Genomic DNA, 22198 nt, shown 5'->3' with positions numbered 1-22198 from the left:
GTGCTGGTTAGAATACGACTACATTTTAAAAGATCCAGGAAAAGAAGGAATATCTTGGCTCCGTAAAATCCAGGAAAGAAGAAGTTAGAGAGACACTGTAATCTTGCTTATGCAGGTCTTTAAAAGGTGACTGCCTAAACCCCAATTCAGTCACTGATATTGGCAACCAAAGAGAGCAGTGGCATTACCTCCTTAGTCGAGTAGCAGTGCTCAGGCCTGGGGATTGGTTTGGGGAGGAGGACTCATGCTACCAGTAACTGGAACCACCAATTATTGTTTTTTTTTTTGTTGTTTTTTTGCTATGACAAAGAAGGTTACAGTATCTCTTTAAATGGCAGGCACAAAACTAAAAATAACAACTGTATGAGGTAAAAATGTTTGGCTACGTTTTGTTGTTATAAGGACCTAATACAGATTCAGATAAAACTGTGAAACTCTCTCACGTAAGAACACATGAAAACTGCCCATAGCTGGAAACAGTTCTAATACTGGCCAATTACTTATACATGTCAAATGAATAATGAATTGACAAAATGAAACAACTGTAGAGCTGCCCCCCGAAGAAGCAGCTTGGTAATTTGGGTTCTCTGCTCTGCGTAGAATCCAAGAACAAACTCAGCTCCTCTGACACACCTGGTTTAATGAAAGTAACTGAAAGAATAGGGGTGTGGTTTGCCAGCGCTGGAGATGGCTGCCTAGACTCTGTGCTCATCAAGCCAGGGGAGTGAAATGGAGCGACACAGGCCCAATCCCGCAGTCAATCCACCGCCATCCAGCCTCCTCAAAGCCCGGACACCCCATCCAGCCATGTCTCGGAAGTGGATGATGGACCGCCATCCACAGAAGCTGACGACCTTCCTCACCAACCCTCCACATAAGGTCAGTCAGAGCCAAAATGGCGCCGGCGCAGCCGCGAACGCGACACAGGAGGCCTACACGGATCTCCCAGATGAGATCCTAGGAAATCAGGAACCTCAGTGCCCACCCTTGCCACCTAAACACAGAGCAGGAGACAACCCCATCACAGGCAGCCCAGCGAAAGCCCGCATGCGGATGGATCTGCCGCCGCCCGCACAAATTGAGGCCCAGGCTTTCAGCCCCTTCCAATAGAGCCAGGCCTTACAATCCTCCATGGCCTCTTTCCCCGCCACAGGGCAGCCTGTGATCAATACCACTCTAAAGGACATGTTTCTGTCACTCCAGTCCTCACTAATGACAGATCTTTCGTCCCTATTCAGTAAAATATCCACAGACATGCATGTCATGGATGAGAGGGTGTCTCACTTAGAACACAGTATGGAGGAATGCACCACAACTGTCAATGATTTAATAGACACCTATGCTGAAGTAAAAGAAGAGCAATCCTGGGTAAGGGCCAAGCTGGCCGACTTAGAAGACAGATCCAGGAGGAATAATATAAAACTGAGAAGAGTGCCTGAGCCCATACTACAAACAGACCTCCCTAAATATGCCAAGGAACTTGTATTTAATCCTTCCAGATGCATCACCCAGGGATCTGATAGTCGATCGAATCCACAGAATCGCCAAACCCTCTCACCTGGCAGCCTCTGTCCCTAGAGATGTCTTAATGAGAGTTCACTTCTTCCACATAAAACAAAAGCTTCTCACGGCAGAAAGAAACAGCCCGTCGCACCCTGGACCATACGATGGAGTACTGCTATTCCCTGACCTTTCTAAATACACATTGCAGCTGAGGAGACAACTTAACCCGATCACTTAAGGTCTCCACAACCACAAGATTCAATTTAAATGGTGCTATCCAGCGACACTGCTAATAAAGAGAAATGGCTCATCACACCTGGTCCGTACCCTCCACAAGGGCATGCAACTGCTTCACACTTGGGGAATCATCCCTGACCCACCGCAGGATCCTAACCCGCCGCTGGATCAACATGACCCGCACCCATCTTGACACACCCAAGGGAACCGTGGCACTTGAGCAGAGCTTTTACTCTGAATTCCATTGGGCCTTTGCATCTACACCAGACCCTCTCCTTGGCTACCAGCCTTTAGAATTATTAATCTAGTTGATATTTGACTGTGTTACTCCCCGAAGTGGTTTGGGTGAAAATCTATCTTCTCTACTCCACCTACCGTTCCAACCGGTGGCCAACCCACCTTGTTAACCTTGTTGTTTTACAGCCACAGCCTCGCTTGTCTAGAGTGATCTCGCGTCTGCATCAGGTACATCACAGTACACACCGGCCTAGACCTAAAGTGTGACATCCTCTGCACACAAGAAACATATTTTAAATCTACAGCTACGCCTGTGTGTGTGAATAGACACTTCCTTCATGTTTACTTTGCCCCTTACACCTCTAAAAAAAGAGGAGTGCTGATAGCGGTAAGGAATTCATTTACACGCCACTTGAATCAATTGCTTTAGACCCTGAGGGTTGTTACATTATTCTTGTATGTACTATTAACAAAATTGTTTATACACTGGTAAATATCTATGCTCCAAATGTCAAGCAAATGCGATTTCTCCTCACATGTATGTGTGTTGTTCAACCCCTGAAACAAGGCCACTTAATCATTTGTAGGGACTTTAATCCAGTACCAGAAGTCCAATTAGACTCCACCTCTGCAACAAAACACAGGGAATCCCCTCTGAAAAACTTTGCCTTCATGGAGTGGAGAGGGACTACACATACTTCTCTCCTCTCCATAAGACCTACTCACGTATCGATATCTTTCTCACAGATAAATGGTCGCTCCAAAACATCAGTGCAGCTGTAATCCACACCACGACATGGTCGGACCATGCACCTATCACCATTTCTATATTGGATTCTCCACAGCTGGAAGGATCTCAGGAACAGCAGGCAGCAGGGAGGTGTTCTGTAGTTCAGGAGCACTGGAACAGCAGACTGTAAGGAGATGCACCAGAATTTTGGCAGGAACACTGGAACAGCTGACTGTGAGAAGAAGTAACGTAACTGACAGGAACTCAGGAACAGCAGGCAGCAGGGAGGTGTTCTGTAGTTCAACTGGAGCACTGGAACAGCAGACTGTAAGAATATGCACCGGAACTTTGGCAGGAACACTGGAACAGCTGACTGTGAGGAGGAGTACCGTAGCTGGCAGGAACTCAGGAACAGCAGGCAGCAGGGAGGTGTTCTGTAGTTCGGCTGGAATACTAGCAGGGTCAGACAGGCCGGGTCAACACTGGCGGGCAGAGCAGGTACCAGACGGAGGCAGAAGAGTAGTCAGGGTACAGACCGGGTCAGCAACAGGTAGGCAGCGAACAAACCAAAGGAAGAGGCAGGAGGGTAGTCAAACAAACCGGGGTCGAGGACTGGCAGCAAACAGGATAAGTCAGGAGCAGGCCGGGTAAGCAGGAATCAGGTAGACAGGTATACTGGTAGCTTAGGGCCACAGGAAACGCTGTAGGCTGGACAGCAAGAAAGCATGCTGACAGGCTCCTTTAAACAAGCCTATTGGCGCCAAGCGCTGTCACACTGCACGTCTGCGCCCGTGCACCGATCGTACATGCCCGCTCGCACCATCGCACACCCGCGTACATCCGTTCGCACTAACACGCACCCGCATGCGCCCGTTCGCGCTAGAACGCACCCGCACGTGCCTACTGGCTCTATCAACAGGAGTTCTGTGCACCGATCTTCCGCCGACAACTGTGCTAACAGGACGTCTTTCATGACATCAGCTCTCATCACAAAAAGCAGAGGTCAATGCGTATTGACACCCTTATCTCCCAAATAGCCTAGAAAGTCAAAACAAAGCAGATTCTCAACCAACATGCTCAGCACAACTCCTATCGCTAATGCAGCGTACACACGAGCGGACTTTTCCACCGGACTGGTCCGATGGACTGAATCCGGCAGACAATCTGACCGTGTGTGGGCTTCATTGGACTTCCGACTGACCTTTTCGGTCGAAAATCCGCTGGACTTTAGATTTGAAACATGCTTCAAATCTTTCCGCTGAAACTCCGCTGGACTCAGTTCCTATTGGGAAGCCGACGGACCAAGGGCAGCTACAGCACCTGCTCGCGAGAATGTTTCCAGCGCAATCCTATCGTGCTGGTTCTCGGCGACAGGGTATAATCTCGTGCTTGCTGCAATAAGAAAAACACATTTTCTATTGCAGCGAGCGCGAGAAAGAGGCGACAATGTCGTCTGGTATGGATTTTAAGGGGAACCCTCTACGCCGAAAAAACGGAAACGGTGTAGGGGTCCCCCCACAATCCATACCAGACCCTTATCCCTCCCTAAACCAGGGAAAGAACCGGTGGCCCCCCCAAATTTTTCGCCCAATCTCACTCTTAAACTTAGACCTGAAAATCTATGCAAAAAACGATTGCCATACGACTACTCAACATCATGCCCACACTAATCCATAGGGACCAATCCGGCTTTACAACTGGCAGAGAAGCATACGATGCCACAAGGAGAGTGATTGACATCATTCACTAAGCCGAGACCAGTGGAATGCCTTCTCTGCTCCTATCACTGAGAAGGTGTTCGACAGAATTCATTGGAAATACCTGCAGCAAGTCCTCCAGAAGTTTGGGTTCAGGGGACAAATATTGAATGACTTGCTTGCACTATACACCACCCCCTCAGCCCAAGTATTCTCAGCCGATATGATATCCCAACCATTTGCCATAACCAACGGCACCAGGCAGGGGTGCCCATTATCCCCACTGAATTTCAATCTGCTCATGGAACCCCTAGCGGAACACATCAGACAAAACCCTAAAATAACAGGTTTCGAAATAGGCCATAAGACACACAAGATCAGTCTGTTTGCGGATGACATCATCCTCATGCTAACCAACCTGACGTCTTCCTTGGTAGAAGTACAAAATACCCTCCACTGGTTCAGCAGAGTTTCCTATTATAAAGTAAACGCCACAAAATTGTATATCCTTGACCTAGGCCTAGACGCCACTACCAGAAACCTACTCCAAGCCCAATTCCCCTTTACACGGGCAGAAAACGACATTTCATATCTGGGGGTACAATTGAAAAAATCATCAAAAAATCTTTTTAACTATAACTTCAAACCATTCCTCACCAAACTCCAAAAAGATGTCCAACAATTGGCTAAGCACAAATTAACATGGTCAAGCAGACTTGCAGCATTTAAAATGTTACACTTACCTCAATTACTCTACTTATTTCGAACCATTCCCAACCCTATCCCGGCATCTTATTTCAAATCTCTCCAAACAACTCTCAACAAACTCCTATGGCAGGGCAAGAAACCCGGATGTGCAAAAACTACACTCAATAAACATAAATTTGCAGGAGGGGTGGGGTCTATTGACTTCGAAGACTATTACTGGGCATCAATTCTGACCAAATGTAGGACTGGTTCCGGCAACACCCCCACACTTTATGGGGGCAACTGGAGGCAGCATCAATCAAACACAATAATCTACAAAGCTGACTCCTGAGAATCCCCCTTGTCACCCCCATATCTAAGGCGCTACCCCCCATGATGAGAGCCTCGGCTGTTGCTTGGAAAAGATTAACCAATCTAGAGACAACATAACTTAGCCTATTCTCACCACCTCTCCTGATAGACATACTACAACACTGTACTATGGACCTCTCTCTGAAACACTGGGCATCAAAAGGTCTGAAACACATACAAGACATATTTCAGGGGACCGTCCTATTATCCTTCCCGCAACTGCAACAGAAATTTAATCTTCCTCACACGGAACTCTTCACCTACATCTGAGTTAAACATTGCATCTCTCACATAGCTACCCCAATGTACACACTTCCTCCCAGTTTATGGGCATACCTGAATGACCCCACCTCGAAACTGAAGGATATCTCCCTTTTTTACAATGCCTTCCATCAAAAACGTGTATTTACCAAATCTAAATCACACCTTTACTGGGACACTGACTTGGGTCAAACATTTACTGATGCACAATGGCAAGTAGGCCTATGCTCTATATACAAAGCAACTCACAACTCCGCGTTTTGGGAACTCACACAAAAAATATCACTATGGTGGTATCTCACACCCACTAAATTGGCGACATTCAGCAACACAGCTTTGGACATATGTTGGAGATGTAACACGGTTACAAGAGACCTACTTCACACCCTTTGGTCCTGTGCATCCATACAAACTTACTGGAAAAACATTTTTCACATTTTGTCAGACATCGCACAAAGCCAAATACCTTCCACACCAGCATTAGCATTGCTAAATCTGACAATTTAAACAATCCCCAGCCCACTGAGAAGGGTAGTAACAAATATCCTCCTAGCAGCCAGGCTGAGCCTAACCAGACTCTGGAAAACCGAACAGTCACCTACCATAGAAAACACTCTTGATCTAGTCAATTTACATTACAACTATGAGCTTATGTTAGCCTCTAGTAAAGGCTTGATTAAGAGAACACAAACTGAGTGGCTTCCCTGGACCCAATGGTCTCGAGCAGCAGTATTTCTATGAACCCAGTAACTCTGATGGTAAATCCTGTATTAATAATAATTTTGAGCCTGGACATGTTCTATGAGCCGAAACCAATGTTCTGTTCTTATGAATGACGAACCTACTTAAACCTTGAAAATTCTACCTGTATCTCTGAGCTGTAATACTTGTTTTGATATTGTGAAAAATTGGAACGTAATCTGTAATCTCTTCTTGTTACACATTTGAAAAATCAATAAAACTTATTGAAAAAAAAAAAGAAAGTAACTGAAAGCACTTAGAGAGACACAAGCATATATACTTTTAACTTGATCGTGAGCTAATACCAGAAATTAAGACTGTTTAGTGGTAAATGAATGTATTCTTGTTGGTTAAGGTGAGTGGTAATTTGAGCATGAACGAGCACACAGAAAATAGATTTAGACATGTCTACTAGACAACGTAATCTCTATGCCAAAGTGGCTTGAATCTTGTTCTGTATCACTAGACTTGAGTCAACTCATAAATCAGTAAGATCATTAATAAGCAGTGCATGTAAATATTAACTGTGGTATGGATAAAGATACTGTAACTGGCTTAGAGTGCACCCCAAAACAATGACGAGTTCTGTCCAACATCCTCTGAGAGGTTCATCTAAACTAAACAGCGAGCAAAGTTGTCTGTGTAGCAACTGTAAATGGGCAGTCTTTATCCCTAACTCTTCAGCCAGTTAACATTGGGGCCCAATTGCACAATTGTAAATGAGGACAGTCCCAATAAGACCTGCAGGCAGTAATAGGCCTACTAGGTAGCTGTGTAGTCAGTTTCTAAGGGCTCAGTCTCTCTAGTAGCAACAAGTAATGGCCTCAATGTCCTCTCACCAGACCCATCAACACAGTCCCATTGTGAGTAGGGGATCCCCTGTTTCAGCTCAGCATGACTCTAGTCCTCAGTTCACTTGGTGGCACTGCTCTAGCATCAGTGCAGTGGTGACACAGTCCCAGTCCCAACGCTCTTCAACCCTCTCTTTCTCTTGTCACCCAGTTGTATGCCTGATGCCTCAGCTCTAGCTACCAACAGGTCCGGGTGGGCGATGTGCTTACTCTGAACTCCCACAGCAGAAACACTGCACTATTAAAAGCAGCCCAGGAAGATACCACTCTTTTCTACCACTCTGTCCTGGCCTCCCCTGGGAGCTGTAGTAAATTGAGTAATGGAAGCCTATAATAACTCTCCATGCCTGGATCTCCCCTCCCACATTCCAGAAAGACTGTGCTATTCAAAAAACAGCCAGAGAAGATAACGCTCTTTTATCTTTCCTGTTCCGGCCTCCTGTGGGAGCTGTAGTCCATTAAGTAATGAAAGTCCATAATAACTCTCCCTGCCTGGACTTCAATTTCCACATTCCATTGCGGCCAGCATCACAGTCTATGAGGCACTGCTGACACTCCCACTTCCTCTACTGATGGGAGGTGGTAGTGCATTGAAGTCCAACTTGTCTGTTTAGCTGCAGTTTACATGTAGTTGTAGATAGTGTCTTGATCCTTAAAACCAGGTGCCTGGCAACACAACTATGGCTAATGCTGTTACATTGCAATTATAATACACTTGAAAAGAAGTTACGATAGACAGAGAAGTGACAGATCTGAATGAGTAGATGTACTGTACAAAGTAGCTGTGGAATTTGCTGGTGGTATATACATAAATACAGCAAATATATGTTTGAAATGTTCTAAGATAACACGAACATGGTGAAACATCACAAATGTTATCATATCATCCAGCTATAGCTTACAGAATTCATTTTCTTGACATATACACATATCTAGCTCTACAACAATTTATGATTAATGAGTAAGTGGAAAGAACAGAAATATCTCATTAAGTAAGATTTTTATTGTTCAATTTTTTTCAAAAAAATCATTGAAAAGCTCATTCTGCTGCTTAAATTTCTGCTTCTCTGTGAGAAACAACAGATTTCCAATAACCTTTTGTTCTAGTTAAACTCACAGTTCAGGATTTTTAAGATTTGGCAAGTTCAACAGAAATAATAATTTTGACTGAAATGAATAAAATGTATATCATTGTGAAGATACACTGGCTTAAATTTGGAATGTTGTGTGAAATTCGCGTACTTAGCTGTGCAAAATGAAAAGCCATAACCACCAACTGTTAAAGTAGAATTTTAGGAAACATTTTTTTTTCCATTTTGGATAGTAGTGATAGTGGAAGTGATGGTTATAACCCTTGTCAGAACTTTTTTTTACCACCTGTGTCCCATTGTGAAGATTTCTCTTCACTTCCTGTTTCATAGCCGAACGGGAAGTGAGAGGAAATCCTTGCAAATTAAAAGAATTTCTTGGGGACCCCCAGGTCAACAGAACTGGTGCCCCCATTACAAGATTTCCCCTCTATCACTTTTCTGGGGACAACCCAAAATTTGGGATTTTCTTTTACTTTCACTTTCATTGATAATGGTAAACAGGAAAAATAGAGAAGTGAATCTCTTTAATGTGGGCACAGACGGCAATAAAAACGGACAAGTGTAGTAATCCCTCCGCACTCTATCCAAAACTAAAAACAAGGTTTGCCTTTTGTTATACTTTAATTAATGAAATATACAGTAACATGGTTGTTGATCAATTACCTCTTTTTAACCACTTCAGCCCCGGAAGATTTGGCTGCTCAATGACCAGGCCATTTTTTACGATACGGCACTACGTCGCTTTAACTGATAATTGCGCGGTCGTGTGATGCTGTACCCAAAATAAATTGACGTCCTTTTTTCCCCCCACAAATATAGATTTCTTTTGGTGGTATTTGATCGCCTCTGCGGTTTTTATTTTTTGCGCTATGAACAAAAGAAGAGCAACAATTAAAAAAAAAAAAAAAAAAAAAAAACACAATGGAGTTTATTTACTAAAGGCAAATCTACCTTGCACTACAGGTGTACTGCAAGTGCACTTGGAAGTGCAGTCGCTGTAGATCTGAGGGGGACATGCAAGAAAAATAAAAAAACAGCATTTTTGCTTGTACATGATTGGATGATAAAATCAGCAGAGCTTCCCCTTATTTCAGATCTTCCCCTTAGATCTAAAGCAACTGCACTTCCAAGTGCACTTACAGTGCAAAGTGGATTTACCTTTAGTAAATCAATCCCAATATGTTTTACTTTTTATATATAATAAATATCCCACATTTTTTATCAAAAAACACATTTTTTCCTCAGTTATGCCGATATGTATTCTTCCACATATTGTTGGTAAAAAAAATGCAATAAGCGTATATTGATTGGTTTGCGCAAAAGTTATAGCGTCTACAAAATAGGGGATAGATGTCATTTTTATTATTATTTTTTTTTTTTATCAGGCCTGCGATATTGCGGTGGACATATCGGACACTTTTGACACATTTTTGAAACCATTGACAATTATACAGCGATCAGTGCTATAAAAATGCACTGATTATTGTGTAAATGTAACTGGCAGGGAAGGGGTTAACACTAGGGGGCGATCAAGGGGTTAACTGTGTTCCCTCTCTGTGTTTTAACTGTAGGGGGGGATGGGACTGTCTAGAAGGAGAGAGAGATCGGTGTTCATACAAAGTATGAACACACGATCTGTCTCTACTCCCCTGAAAGAACCGGGATCTGTGTGTTTACACACACAGATCCCAGTTCTCTCTCTCTGTCACAAGCGATCGGGGAAGCCCAGCAGTCATCCCGCCCGTGTGCCCCTAGTGGCCAAAAGGCGAAGCGACGTAAGGTAACGTCGTTTCGCCCAGCCGCGCAATTCTGCGGCAGCTGGTCGGCAAGCCGTTAACACATTTATAAACTGATATTGTATGACATTTTTCATCATTTGTACAAGTTCTTTAGTTTTGCAAGTAAACTTTTAATAAATGGTGCTTTCATTATAGGTTTTGTAGAGGATGCCATGAAGAGAGTCCAGCAATTGCTGTTCACTTTTGGACTGTGGGGCTGATTTACTAAAGGCAAATCCACTTTCCACTACAAGTGCACTTGGAAGTGCAGTCACTTTAGAGGGGAAGATCTGAAATGAGGGGAGGCTCTGCAGATTTTATCATCCAAGCATGCACAAGCAAAAATGCTGTTGTTTATTTTCCTTGCATGTCCCCCTCAAATCTACAGTGACTGCACTTCCAAATACACTTTCAAGTGCACTCGTAGTGCAAAGTGGATTTGCCTTTAGTAAATCAACCTCTATGTCTCTATAATTTAGAATCCATATAGGTCTGTTTATCCATTCTCCGATCCTTACTATAAACACAGATAAACAGAAAATATTCAAATACTTGTCTGCAATAGTTCACACTGGTCTAATTAAACTTTTATACTAGAAGTAAAAGATAAAATTACATTTTTTTGCTTTTGAATATAAAAATATAAAGAAAACATATACAAAAACATTATACATTTCCTTTAAGGGGAGAGTGACATTATAAAGACATGGACTAAGATCAATACGATGTCTAATAATTTGGGCACCCATAAATGACACCTCTGATATAAAGTGTATAGGGGAAAAGATGATAATTACCCCTTCCCGACCAGCCACTGCAGTTATACTGTGGCAGGATGACACTGTTGCGTGAGCTGTTGTAGCTGTACGTCAGCTCTTTAAGATGCTGTAGCAGGCGCACGCGTGTCCGCATCGTGTCCCCAGGGCTGATGCGCATCGCCGGCGTGCACAATGACCACTGGGCTGCGGCGATCACTCGTGACAGAGCGAGAACCGGGATCTGTGTGTGTAAACACACAAATCCCGGTTCCTTCAGGGGAGAGGAGACAGATCATGTGTTCCTGCTAAGTAGGAGTAATGATCTGTCTCCTCCTCTTGTCAGCCACATTCCCCCCACAGTTAGAACACATCTAGGGAACACATTTAACCCTTGATCGCCCCCTAGTGTTAACCCCTTCCCTGTCAGTGATATTTATACAGTAATCAGTGGCTATTTTTAGCTCTGATCGCTGTATAAATGTCACTGGTCCCAAAGTGTCAAAAGTGTCCAATGTGTCCATTGTAATGTTGCAGTCCCGATAAAATTTGCAGATTACTAGTAAAAAAAAATAATAATAAAAATGCCATATATCTATCCCCTATTTTGTAGACGCTATAACTTTTGCGCAAACCAATCAATATACGCTTATTGCGATTTTTTTACCAAAAATATGTAGAAGAATACATATAGGCCTAAACTGATGAAGACATTTTTTATTATTTTTTTGGATATTTATTATACCAAACAGTACAAAATTATGTGTTTTTTTTCAAAATTGTCGCTCTCTTTTTGTTTATAGCGCAAAAAATAAAAACCGCAGAGGTGATAAAATACCACCAAAAGAAAGCTCTATTTGTGGGGAAAAAAAGGAAATAAATTTTGTTTGGGTACAACGTTGCACGACCACGCAATTGTCAGTTAAAGTGACGTAGTGCCGTATCGCAAAAAATGGCCTGATCAGGAAGGGGGTAAATTCTTCCGGGGCTGAAGTGGTTAATAAATACAAACATACAAAACCTTGAAAGGAACACAGAAACCAAATGTGAAAATGTTATTCAAATTTAGCTGAGTGAACTTTTTACTAGAAGCAGTTTCAGAAATATTTGGCAATAGGTTGTGTTTGCGTAAAACTATTTGGGAATACAAGCTGTCCAGCTGAATGTGAACTTAACTTAACTGAGGCCATGACTCAAATGTATTTTGTAACTGAACAAATTGTTCCATGAATGCATTAGAGGTGTCTTCGTTTAAGAGACCGAGCCAAGATTTACACAGTCCTTACACAGTCCTTCTTCCGGCCATTTAAGAAATACATTTCTCCCCCTGGATCCTATGACTCATTATGAAGGCTTTTATGATGTAATGTATAGCTCTAATGTATCAGTATTTGTACAGTTGTTTAAGAGGTGTTGTAGAGGTGAACTAATTAATGCATTTTCTGTAAAAAAAATTCTGGATAAACCTGCAACACAAGCCTCAATTTCTCATCTGCCATATTACTCCGTGAATCATTTCCTGTTTGACCTTTGGTAATGTAGAAAAGTGCAGCAATCTAAAGACTTGTTGGGGTCACATATCTGTTGTCTTATAACAAGGGAGTGTGCAGATTTACAAGCTTTTAGGCTCTGCTGTATTTCTCCATTTGTTAAACTGAAACAACAAACTATACATTTTTTTTTTTTGTGGCTGGGGACTATAGGCATATAAACTTTGGCACCTTTAGTGTAAATAACTTTGTCTTATCTAGCTTGTAATTTTATGCAGTAGAACATTGCAAGTTTTAAATAAGATAATATTATACAATTGTTAACAAATATAATATTTTCCAGTAGCGAGTAAAAAATATTAAGCTTGATGACTATGCAAGAAGATGGTACTTTGGCTTTGTGCATTCAAACTCACACCTATTGCTCATGGTAGTAAGCATGGTCTTGGGTAGGATACGATGTCAATACTATTATGGTTATAGGAGTTTTGGGGTACAGATTCTTTACCACCTGAGGTTCAAACAGTAATCAACAAAGTACTTCCATGTACTGGACATGTATAAGAAAATTGTCTGATGTACAAGTAACATAACAGGGAAGCAGAGAAAACAGTGTTATTAGGCACATTTTCCTTAAGGACCCAGTGAGCCAGTCTATGGCCCTGATTAAACTTGTGAGACTTTTATTGTGTATATATTATGGCAGCATCACAGACACAGCATGTTAAATTTATAAATACTAATGTCCTGTACACACGGTTGGATTTTCCGATGGAAAATGTGTGATAGGACCTTGTTGTCGGAAATTCCGACCGTGTGTGGGCTCCATCACACATTTTCCATCGCAATTTCCGACACACAAAGTGTGAGAGCTTGCTATAAAATTTTCCGACAACAAAATCCGTTGTCGGAAATTCCAATCGCGTGTACACAAATCCGACGGACAAAGTGCCACGCATGCTGAGAATAAACTAAGAGACGAAAGCCATTGGCTACTGCCCCATTTATAGTCACGATGTACGTGTTATACGTCACCGCGTTTAGAACGATCGGATTTTCCGACAACTTTGTGTGACTGTGTGTATGCAAGACAAGTTTGAGCCAACATCCATCGGAAAAAATCCATGGATTTTGTTGTCGGAATGTCCGATCAATGTCCGACCGTGTGTACAGGGCATTAGAGGCACAGGTATTATCTAATGTCTGAGTCCAGAGGACACCTACATCTCTTACAGGGGGCATGCATTATAATTTATATTTTTATAATCTGTGTGTTGAGGCGCTTTATATTTTGGTTCATTTTAACCACTTGACCACCACAAGGTTTTACCCCATTCATGACCAGACCATTTTTTGCTTTTCAGGACTGTTCTACTTTAACTGACAATTTCTTGGTCATGCAACACTGTACGCAAATAAAAATTATATAATTTTTTTTTTCATACAAACTGAGCTTTCTTTTGGTGGTATTGGATCACCACTGGGTTTTTTATTTTATTACTTAAGACCATACATTTTGGGGAAAAAAACAGTACTTCTACTTTCTGTTATAAAACATACCCAATATAAAAACCTAAAAATTTAAAGGGGTTGTAAACCCTAATTTTTTTTTCTTTTTCAAATAACAAACATGTCATATTTACCTCCACTGTGCAGTTTGTTTTGCACAGAGTGGCCCCCGATCCACCTGTTCTAGGGTCCCCACCGTGGCACTATCACTTCCTCCCTGCATTGGTAAACCCCTTGGAAGAAGTGCTCTCCCTGGGGGTTACCGTACGGGTGTGCTCCCGAGTCCAGCATTTGTGTCCATAGATACAGAATGCCGGACTCGGCCCCGCCCCTCGGCGCCCACGTCATTATATTTGATTGACAGCAGCAGGAGCCAATGGCTGTGCTGCTATCAATCTATCCAATCAAGAGCCGAGACAACGGGCAGGGAGGTAGAGCGCGTCTCCGCCGAGGGAACAAACAGGCTCAGGTGAGTAAAACGGGGGGGGGCTGGCGGGCTAGTGTGGCAGACAGTCTGGAGCTAACAGACACTGGCTGGGAGGGACATTAACTGACTAACTGACACTGACATTGCTGGTGACAATAAGCCAATGATCAGATATAGTATTGTAAACTGTACACTGTACCAGTGACACTGACTGGGAAGGGGTTAGCATCAAGGGGTAATCAAGGGGTTAACTGTGTGCCCAACAATTGTAGTGTGTGTAATGTGTAGTGCTTTTATTTTTTACAGATCTGGCTGTTTTTTCTCCCTGCTTTTCAGGGAGCTTTTGTACGAAGGAGCCCAAGACACACACAGGTATGTATATTTGTGCATGTACAGTATCTAACAAAAGTGAGTACACCGCTCACATTTATGTAAATATTTTATTATATCTTTTAATGCGATAACACTGAAGAAATGACACTTTGCTACAATGTAAAGTGGTGAGTGCACAGCTTGTATAACAGTGTAAATTTGCTGTCCCCTCAAAATAACTCAACGCACAGCCATTAATGTCTAAACTGCTGGCAACAAAAGTGAGTACACCCCTAAGTGGAAATGTCCAAATTGGGCCCAAAGTGTCAATATTTTGTATGGGCACCATTATTTTCCAGCACTGCCTTAACCCTCTTGGGCATGGAGTTCACCAGAGCTTCACAGGTTGCCACTGGAGTCCTCTTCCACTCCTCCATGACGACGTCACGGATCTGGTGGATGTTAGAGACCTTGCGCTCCTCCACCTTCCGTTTGAGGATGCCACACAGATGCTCAATAGGGTTTAGGTCTGGAGACATGCTTGGCCAGTCCATCACCTTTACCCTCAGCTTCTTTAGCAAGACAGTGATCGTCTTGGAGGTGTGTTTGGGGTGGTTATCGTGTTGGAATACTGCCCTGCGGCCTAGTCTCTGAAGGGAGGGGATCATGCTCTGTTTCAGTATGTCACAGTACATGTTGGCATTCATGGTTCCCTCAATGAACTGTATCTCCTCAGTGCCGGCACCACCATGCTTGACTGTAGGCAAGACACACTTGTCTTTGTACTCCCCACCTGGTTGCCCCCACACACGCTTGACACCAAAAAATAAGTTTATCTTGGTCTCTTCAGACCACAGTCTGCTTGTCTTCAGCAAACTGTTTGGAGGCTTTCTTGTGCATCATCTTTTGAAGAGGCTTCCTTCTGTGACGACAGCCATGCAGACCAATTTGATGCAGTGAGCGGCGTATGGTCTCTGAGCACTGACAGGCTGACTCCCCACCCCTTCAACCTCTGCAGCAATGCTGGCAGCACTCATACGTCTATTTCCCAAAGACAACCTCTGGATTTGACGCTGAGCACATGCACCCAACTTCTTTGGTCAACCATGGCGAAGCCTCTTCTGAGTGGAACCTGTCCTGTTAAACCACTGTATGGTCTTGGCCACCGTGCTGCAGCTCAGTTTCAGGGTCTTGGCAATCTTCTTATAGCCTAGGCCATATTTATGTAGAGCAACAATTATTTTTTTCAGATTCTCAGAGAGTTCTTTGCCATAAGGTGCCATGTTGAACTTCCAGTGACCAGTATGAGAGACACACCTGCTCCCCATTCACACCTGAGATCTTGTAACACTAATGGGTCACATGACACCGGGGAGGGAAAATGGCACTTTTGTTTCCAGCGGTTTAGATATTAATGGCTGTGTGTTGAGTTATTTTGAGGGAACAGCAAATTTACACTGTTATATAAGCTGTACACTCACTTCTTTACATTGTAGCAAAGTGTCATTTCTTCAGTGTTGTCACATGAAAAGATAGAATAAAATATTTACAAAAATGTGAGGGGTGTACTCACTTTTGTGAAATAGTGTATATGGGAGTGGGGGACGTTAACTTTTTTTTTTTTTTAAATCTGTTACTTTTCTTTTACTTTCTGTTACTTTTTTTAAACTCTTTTTTTTTCTTAACTTTATTGCTATTACATAGGAGACCAATGGTCCCCTATGTGATAGCATATTGCTGGTGACCAGTCCACTTTAAGGAGACATCAGGGGTTCCCAGTGGACCCAAAGGAAGATGATCAAGCATATATTGTGCTTGATCAGTTTCATCCACAGCCATATTAGGCAGGGAATGACAGCTCTGAACATGAAAGTGATGTAATGCACATTGATTCTGACTTCATTTACCAAAACAAGGATTGGCAAAGGGATGTTCACTGAGCTCCAGCTGTCCAGTAACACTTACCATGCCTGTCCCTGCCTGGCAAAGTTGATATTTATGAATGATGTGGAGAAAACAAACATTTTTTATCATAATTTTAATACGTTATGTTTTGGGTCCTGCAACCCAAAGCTTTTTAGAGATTTCAGTGGCATAAATCTCCATTCCTGCTTCCACATCTTATCTGGTACTCGGGGATACATGCCGGAGGGGTTGCAGGGAAAAGGGAGGGTGTGGTACATTCAGGTGGCTGTGGAAGTGATTTGGGCAGCTTTATAGCTGCCCAAATCACTTCCACTAACAAATCTGACAGTTGTATTGACAAGTACACATACACTTTCAAAGGCTTCTTTAGCAGTCAGGACTGTGTGTAAATACCTGCTGCTGCCACCGACATAGGACACGTGAGTGGCAGAGAAAGGGTTAAGCAGTAATTAGTGTTACAGAACAGTACGATTTTTAAGGACATCATCAGCAACATCATATTCTGGCATTACATAATTTGGATGTGTAATTTTTTAAATTTTTTTTACATTTAGCTCTGGTAAATCCCAAATTGCTATTTACAGTAAGTCTGTAATTTCTATCATCCTTCACTCCATCTAGGGGCCATAATGTGAGAAAATCTGAGGCACAATGCAGGTATAGCTGTGGAAACACTATGTGTGTCACCTTTGCAGTGCTGGAGTACTGGAATAGGCCACACATTTGAAGGTGCATGCAGGATTTACCCTGCAGCAAACACAGAATTTTGGTATCTGAGGTTCAGCTGTGGAAACATTGCATGGCCCTGCTGTATAGCTGAGCTTTGGGTGCATTTCCCCCATGTGCACAGCTGCAAGGTGGGGAAGCAACTGCACTCTTAACACATTCCTATCCAGCATAGGTTGGCCCACCAAGGTGCTATGATCTTTGGATCCTTTCCCAGCCGTAATGATAGAGGCATCCCCTAGGAGGCCTCTGGCCTGGCCTTGCCAGCATCACCCAGCCCGTTACATACTTACCTCAGGCCTTACTGCAGTGTATCCCAGCAGCAGCCCTTCCAGTACCAGTTTATTTTCTAGAAGACATAGACTGGGCGGAGGGAACCGCGCATTCATTTAAGGCTCGCCAGTTCCTTAGTGTCTTGCAGGACAATTTTATGGGTCAGATGGTAGACGCACCAACTAGAAATAAAACATTACTAGATCTACTGATTACCAACAATACAGACCTGATAACAGATGTGGAAATACGGGGCAATTTAGGTAACAGCGATCACAGGTCAATTAGTTTCAGTATAAATCACACAAATAGGAGACATGAAGGGAACACAAAGACACTGAATTTCAAAAGAGCCAACTTCCCTAAACTACAAACCTTGCTAAAAGGCATAAATTGGGATAAAATATTAGGAACAAAGAATACGGAGGAGAGATGGGTTTGCTTTAAGAGCATATTAAATAAGGGCATTAGCCAATGTATCCCATTGGGTAATAAATTTAAAAGAGCGAACAAACATCCTGGATGGCTTAACTCCAATGTAAAAATGCATATAAAAGCAAAGGAGAAGGCCTTCAAAAAATACAAGGTTGAGGGATCATCCACAGCATTCAGAATTTATAAAGAATGCAATAAGAAATGTAAGGGTGCAATTAGGTTGGCTAAGATAGAACATGAAAGACACATAGCGGAGGAGAGCAAAAAAAATCCCAAGAAATTCTTTAAGTATATAAACAGTAAAAAAGGGAGGACAGACCATATTGGCCCCATAAAGAATGAGGAAGGACATCTGGTTACAAAGGATGGGGAGATGGCAAAGGTATTGAATTTATTCTTCTCCTCAGTCTTCACGAGTGAATCGGGGGGCTTCAGTAACCAAAACTGCAGTGTTTATCCTCATGACACAACACAGGAAGCACCTACATGGTTAACAGAGGACGGAATTAAAATTAGACTTGAGAAACTTAACATTAATAAATCACCGGGACCAGATGGCTTGCATCCGAGGGTACTTAGGGAACTCAGTCAGGTGATTGCCAGACCGTTGTTCCTAATTTTTACAGACAGTCTATTGACTGGAATGGTACCAGCTGATTGGAGAAAAGCCAATGTAGCACCAATATTTAAAAAGGGCCCAAAAAACATCCCTGGGAATTACAGACCAGTTAGCCTAACATCAATAGTATGTAAACTCTTAGAGGGGATGATAAGGGACTATATACAAGATTTTAGTAATAAGAATGATATCATTAGCAGTAATCAGCATGGATTCATGAAGAATCGTTCTTGCCAAACCAATCTATTAACCTTCTATGAGGAGGTGAGTTGCCATCTAGATAAAGGAAGGCCCGTAGACGTGGTGTATCTGGATTTTGCAAAAGCATTTGACACAGTTCCCCATAAACGTTTACTGTACAAAATAAGGTGCGTTGGCATGGACCATAGGGTGAGTACATGGATTGAAAACTGGCTACAAGGGCGTGTTCAGAGGGTGGTGATAAATGGGGAGTACTCAGAATGGTCAGGGGTGGGTAGTGGGGTTCCCCAGGGTTCTGTGCTGGGACCAATCCTATTTAATTTGTTCATAAACGACCTGGAGGATGGGATAAACAGTTCAATCTCTGTATTTGCAGACGATACTAAGCTAAGCAGGGCAATAACTTCTCCGCAGGATGTGGAAATCTTGCAAAAAGACCTGAACAAATTAATGGGGTGGGTGACTACATGGCAAATGAGGTTCAATGTAGAAAAATGTAAAATAATGCATTTGGGTGGCAAAAATATGAATGCAATCTATACACTGGGGGGAGAACCTCTGGGGGAATCTAGGATGGAAAAGGACCTGGGGGTCCTAGTGGATGATAGGCTCAGCAATGGCATGCAATGCCAAGCTGCTGCTAATAAAGCAAACAGAATATTGGCATGCATTAAAAGGGGGATCAACTGCAGAGATAAAACGATAATTCTCCCGCTCTACAAGACTCTGGTCCGCACCTGGAGTATGCTGTCCAGTTCTGGGCACCAGTCCTCAGGAGGGACGTACTGGAAATGGAGCGAGTATAAAGAAGGGCAACAAAGCTAATAAAGGGTCTGGAGGATCTTAGTTATGAGGAAAGGTTGCGAGCACTGAACTTATTCTCTCTGGAGAAGAGACGCTTGAGAGGGGATATGATTTCAATTTACAAATACTGTACTGGTGACCCCACAATAGGGATAAAACTTTTTCGCAGAAGAGAGTTTAATAAGACTCGTGGCCACTCATTACAATTAGAAGAAAAGAGGTTTAACCTTAAACTACGTAGAGGGTTCTTTACTGTAAGAGCGGCAAGGATGTGGAATTCCCTTCCATAGGCGGTGGTCTCAGCGGGGAGCATTGATAGCTTCAAGAAACTATTAGATAATCACCTGAATGACCGCAATATACAGGGATATGTAATGTAATACTGACACATAATCACACACATAGGTTGGACTTGATGGACTTGTGTCTTTTTTCAACCTCACCAACTATGTAACTATATGTAAGACATTCCCATTATGGGTTATGGGGTTGCAAGAGGTGAAAGTCCATACAATGACAGCTCTCTAACACCACTCAAACACTCTTGCCTGGTGATGGCATGTTTCTTCAGTTTCAAACAGATAATAGCAAAGCATAGAGCCGAGTCAAGGAGCAGCCCAAACTATGAGGGGTTTGCCAGAGTCCTTTATCCCATACCCAAGGGATGTGAGTAGTCCCATAAGTCCTGAGCCTTTCTTAACTTCCATCCAGTAGGAAGCTTCCGAGGAGGTAGATCCTCAAAGATTACATCTTTGCTGATTTGGTCCAGCACTGCTTCCAATCACCAACTGACTCCCACCAGACTATTTATACAAAGCCCCTTATGTAAAATGCCCCACACAGGCAGGGGCGTGGCTGGCACTTTCCGACTATCTATGGTACACCTCACTCATTTTTCTGGGGACCTCCAGTGGCTTCTTAAATACTTACACTGTCTACCCCTGCTACAATGAAAAACTGTAATCGATGTATCAATCCTCAAAGTTGAGGTCATCCATCCTTACTAATTTTGTTGCCCTTTGGTGAACTTAAATCAGCAACATCTTTCCTGAGGATTGTTGACCAAAACTGAACTGCATATTCAAGCACCAGTGCTTTATTACCCAAGATGCATCACATTGCCAGGGACAGGGCTGGAACTTTCTTGCTATTTATGGTACACCCAACTTATTTTTCAGGGGACCGCTAGTAGCTGTGTGAGCACTTAGACTGCCTACTCTTACTATAGCATTTCCAGCCCTAACTATGGTGACATCTAGTGGCCAATTTAGGGAACTACATTGAGCATGCCTCTACCCTTCAGCACCTTTAAAGTAATTGCCAATACTGAGTTCCAGCATGTGAGAATGGCACAAATCAGGCAGTTGACAGACAGCTTGTGTTGGTGCTGATCTTCAGTGGTCACAAATTCTTCTGACCTGACGAAGGACCTCTTGGAAGCTAGTGTATTTACCCGGGAACTGCTGCACTACCAGGATGATAACATGTGCTGAGCATATGTAAAATGCCCCTGTAGAAGGCAGTCAGAATGTTAGCAACCTTGTCACACACAACCTTGTCTGGCAAGAGATTACTGGCCCAGTGTGGCTCCTGCTGCCCCGGAGGGGACTGTTGGTATTGAGGAGTCAGAAGATGAGGCTAGTGAGGATGAGGGGGTACAGGTGACTGTACTGTCATAAACAGACAAGACACAGGGTGACACCACCAGCTCCAGCAAATGTACCTTGCGGGCCTTAATGTAGTGTTTCTGCTTGGTAGACCATGTGCCTGAGTTCATGTGGACTCTGCCACTGACAATGTGGTACAGCAACACAGACAAATTATCTTTCACATACTGATAGAGGGCAGAGATGGCCTTCTGGCCAGAATATGGCAACTGGGTACCTGCTACTGCAGTATAACACAGGCCAAAAACAAATGGAAAGGTGTCTGATTTCAGGAGTAGGAATTAGAGCAGCAACAAAGCCATCATTTCTTCTAACTTGGCATTGAGACATCAAGCAATGGAGTGATTTAGAGACATTTTTTTCTTCCACTATAGCTACTGCAGAGAAGACATCTGCTGCTGCCGCTGCTGCTGGAGATGATAGGGTGGGTTTTGGAGACTTGTGATGAAGTTCAAGCCTTTGCTTGACCGTACTTAGCAAAGATCATGTTTCCAACTTGATCTGGGGTATCATAAGTTAATAAAACCCCTTTGTGAGACTTCCCTTCCTATCACTGGAGGCCACAGATGTTGCTCTCCAACCAGTGAAACCCATATACAGTCTACCACCTCATAACCCTCCCCATCCTTATTGCTGGAGAAACTCAGCGGTAAGCTTCCACTGCAGGAATAAAACTGACTATTGCTGCTCCCTGCCTAATGTCCCCTCTGCCTATGGTACTTGTGCTCTCTTCCTTACATTCAAATGAAGAATTCTTGTCTACGTCTAAGATAATTCATCATCTTGCAGTAAATAACTAATTGCGTGATTAAATAATTCTCCTAAAGAAGAGGGCATTAGCAGTAGTGGCAGACAACTGGCTGTTCTAC

The 22198-nt window shown here is 43.0% G+C and overlaps 1 protein-coding gene across 2 annotated transcripts in view; it reads right to left on the bottom strand.

Annotated features, from left to right (window-relative positions):
* The window catches only part of AGTR1 (angiotensin II receptor type 1), a 219941-nt gene that overhangs the window by 55197 nt on the left and 142546 nt on the right, over positions 1-22198 (bottom strand). The window contains exon 1 of one of the 2 annotated variants that reach the window (XM_073625902.1): positions 9071-9263. The exons of the other annotated variant lie outside the window; for it this stretch is intronic. The gene's annotated coding sequence lies outside the window, so the exon portion shown is untranslated. Of the gene's footprint in view, positions 1-9070; positions 9264-22198 lie in introns of those variants that run through there. 2 annotated transcript variants of the gene reach the window in all.

Source organism: Aquarana catesbeiana, linkage group LG04, assembly GCF_042186555.1.
Source record: "Aquarana catesbeiana isolate 2022-GZ linkage group LG04, ASM4218655v1, whole genome shotgun sequence".
Lineage (NCBI taxonomy): Eukaryota > Metazoa > Chordata > Amphibia > Anura > Ranidae > Aquarana > Aquarana catesbeiana.
Note: the sequence above shows the minus strand (reverse complement) of the source record. Positions and strands in the feature narration are given on the sequence as shown.